The sequence below is a fragment of the Spinacia oleracea genome, chromosome 5 (assembly GCF_020520425.1).
Source record: "Spinacia oleracea cultivar Varoflay chromosome 5, BTI_SOV_V1, whole genome shotgun sequence".
Classification (NCBI taxonomy): domain Eukaryota; kingdom Viridiplantae; phylum Streptophyta; class Magnoliopsida; order Caryophyllales; family Amaranthaceae; genus Spinacia; species Spinacia oleracea.
This window is the reverse complement of record NC_079491.1, coordinates 43,230,171-43,233,708: the sequence shown is the minus strand read 5'-3', so window position 1 is coordinate 43,233,708 and position 3,538 is coordinate 43,230,171.

The following is a 3,538-nucleotide window of genomic DNA, read 5'->3' as shown; positions in this document are numbered from 1 at the left end:
GTTGTGGATGAGCTCCGATGACAAAGATGTGAGGACCGAGGCTCGTAATGGGGAGCCGGCTGAGCTTTTGATACCTCGTATTCGTGTTAAGTATGAGGGTCCTGATTCTGCCAAACCTCGTACCTATAGTGTTAAGACTGTGAAAGCTCGTCCTGATCGAAAGCGAAAGGAAGTTCCTCCGCGTTCCAGTTTCAGGCCTAAAAAGATGCCTAACATGAAGGGGCCTGCTGTTGTTAAAAGAAATGCAAGCTCCCGCGGAGATCGTCGCCGGAACAATGTATGGGTTAGGAAGGCTCAGCCGCCTGTAGAAACAGTGGCTAGTCTAGTTGATGATAATAATCCTTCTCCCACCATTGCCTGTGCCCTCGAGGCTGAGCGGGCTATAACTGAGAACGTTTCTGAAGCCTTGGCATCTTTGGAAGTTAGTGTCCAGGAGCCGGTTCTCATGGAGATTGACATTGGGGCAGCGCAGAGGACTGTGGGAGTGGATCCTGCGAATATTGCCCTCTACAAGACTTTATTTGATGATCCAGAAGAACTAGAGTAGTGTAGTTCTTGCTAGGGTGTAGGTGCGCTCTATTCATTTCAGTCGTGTTTGTTTTTATTTTTAGCACTCTGTTTTCCTTCTTATTACATTTTAATAAAGGCGTATTTTCAGTTTTCATTTATTTTTGTTTCTCCTCTTTTTTATGTATTTTATATGTCTAACACTTTTTTGCACAAAGAATTTTTTTTTTTTATTATTTGGACCGAATCCTTGGTAAGGATTGCCTACGTATCTTGTCAGAATCAGGTCGCGCGTAGTTCTAGCTTTTGAATTAGTTCTAGTATGCCGGATTTCGGTAGATATGCCCTGAGGTGGAAACATATTACTTAGTCGGTCAAATGAGTGAAGTATTATCATTATTTTCATCTGCCATTTTTTTTTTTTTTTTTTTTTGCCATAAGTCGTGTGAAATTCGAAATTCGACTAATTTGTATGGCTATATTCTTGGTTGGTAAGCCTATTTGGATACGTACTGTACCCCCCAAGTGTTCGTTATTTTTCCGTTGTGTGCGGATAAAATGACGAACACTTCTGAAAAGAAAACTTTTGGCAGGCAGAGAGTTTCAACGCCCAGGTTGGGGCGTCAGAAATTCCGGCGCCCAGCTCTGGGCGCTGAAAATGACTTGGGCGGTCAATTTTTGACGCTTTGCTTCACATGTTCTTGCGTTTATTTCTATTTCTTTTTTTTTTGTGCCTTGATATTTTTCTTCGTATTTAAAGTTAATTTTGAGGCTATTTTGGAGGCTTTTTTTACTGTTAGCGTGAAACGCATTTTTGTCCAGATTAATTTTTTCTATTGGTGACTCAAAACAGTTTTGAAAATGGAGTTAAGGTGCGGAATTTATGAAGATCTTTGTGTAGGCTTTGGAGGTGGGTTGTTAGTGAAGGGTATGATGGAATCTATGTTTTATGAATCTGTTTTTTTTGGTAACATTTGCATTGTTTTGGATTTTTGATTTCCTTTGATTTTGGGTTGCATGGATTGGCTCTTATGATGACACTGGTTGGCTTTTTAGGTTTTGGGGATATGAATGGGATGGTGTGGTTTATTTTGTGGGTTTCGGGAATTGGTTCCCATGGCACTATTTCAAAACCGAGTGGGTTTTGTTTGTTGGGCCTATAGTGGGCCGCCTCTTTATTTTTGTATTTTGCAAGTACATTTGGTGTTTATTTAGTGTTAGAATAAAAATTTTAGGAGAAATATTACGCGTTTATTGATTCGGAAAGTAAGGAAAATACACTGAAATAAAACTGACCTATATTCTAAGCGACCTTAGGACCCTCTAAAGTCTATTATTCTTTTCTATCAATCTAAAGAACTACTAGGCGCTTTTTACTAATGGTGCTCTATGTGGCTCAAGCATGGGGTTTAGTCTCATAAAACTTCGGTCCTTCACCGGTACTCATCTTGAATTCCATTCCTTTTGCATTGACCCACTGATATGTCTTCACCCATCAGTTCTCGACCTCTTCTAGCGTTGATGCAGGAGAGATTAACCGGGTTGGATCGAAACCTTCATCTTGTAAAGCTAGGGTAGTCATCACAGTCTCGTTCTCCACAGGCCTCGATTCGTTAAACAATGTCCATAGAGCCTGGTTGTCCAATATTTCAGCTGTTTTAGTCTTGGTGAGGTGGGGTGCCTCATCCAAGGTGTGGCAGTCATGGAAAATTTCAAATCCGGGTTTTAGCAAGCCATCCTGAACGAACATCCCGTTAAGGGTCCTTTGATATGGGGGAATGAGGGTGGTTTGTTTGGCTTTGTTAAGGCGTAGCCTAGACAGGCGGTCAGCAATCTCTTCCTCCGTTGGTTCATAACCTAAGCCAAAGGGAGTAGATTTGTCGGGAAAAGGATGGAATGTGTATTCCTTCTTCCTTATGCCCAATGGGGTTCCTGGGAAATAACCTTGAGCTAACAGCATTCTAGGGATGACTCGAGATGCATGCGGGTCTAGGAATGCTGGATCATAATCTTCGATGAACTGGATTGTTTCTTCCATTTGAAAACCATAAAGGTCGTCTGCAGTTTCAGCCGTTCCAACCATAGTACAACTGACGTCGAGAGGAGGAGCACAGATTTCTAGTATTACCCCGTTATGGTTAAGTTTAACCATTTGGTGCAAGGTAGAAGCCACACCTCCTAAGTCATGGAGCCAAGGTCGCCCCAAGAGGAGGTTGAAAGTGGGCTTGATGTCGATTATTTGAAACTCCGTGGTGCGTGCCACAGGCCCGGTTTGTATGGCAAGGTTGATTTTTCCCAATACAGGCCTTCGGGAGTTATCATAAGCTCGTACCCCTTGTGTGGAGGTTTGGAAGTCATTGTTTCCTAGCCCCAAGCAATGCATTCGCAATGGGCAGACGTTAACTGCCGAACCATTATCTACGAGCGCTAGGGGGATGTTTTGTCCTTTGCATCCAACCACTAGGTAAAGGGCCTTATTGTGAGCACCCCCCTCTTTGGGTAAGTCTTTATCGGTGAAAACTATGGCCTTTTCTCCGGCATCTCTCGTGACATGGCTAACCAATGAGTCAGGTGTGATATCTGTAGGTACTGAGATGAGGTCAAGTGAGCAAATAAGCTTTTCGCGATGTTCCTTTGAAGTACACATAAGATCCCAGATGGTAATCTCGGCCTTGGTTCTTTTTAGTTGTTTCAGGAGAGGATTTTCAATGACTTCCGCGACGGTGGCGTGCCGTCCATTCTCAGGAGTTTGCCTAACCGGGATGTCGTCCATAGGAGGTGGGTGAATATCCGGTTGGTATATTCTTCCGGATCGGGTGAGGTTGTCGACCTCGGGCTCCTGAGGGGTGGTGTCAATGAGAGCATACCCGGGCCAAGTTTCAGTGAAGAAGCCCTGGCCCGAGACTTGAGATAGGTAAATATCTTCAGCATCATCGTTCCACACACCGCACACTTCCCTCTCGATTCGATCCATAGGGACCACAGCGAGTGGTGCACCTTGAGGTGTAATATACACCGTGGGGTCGAAATT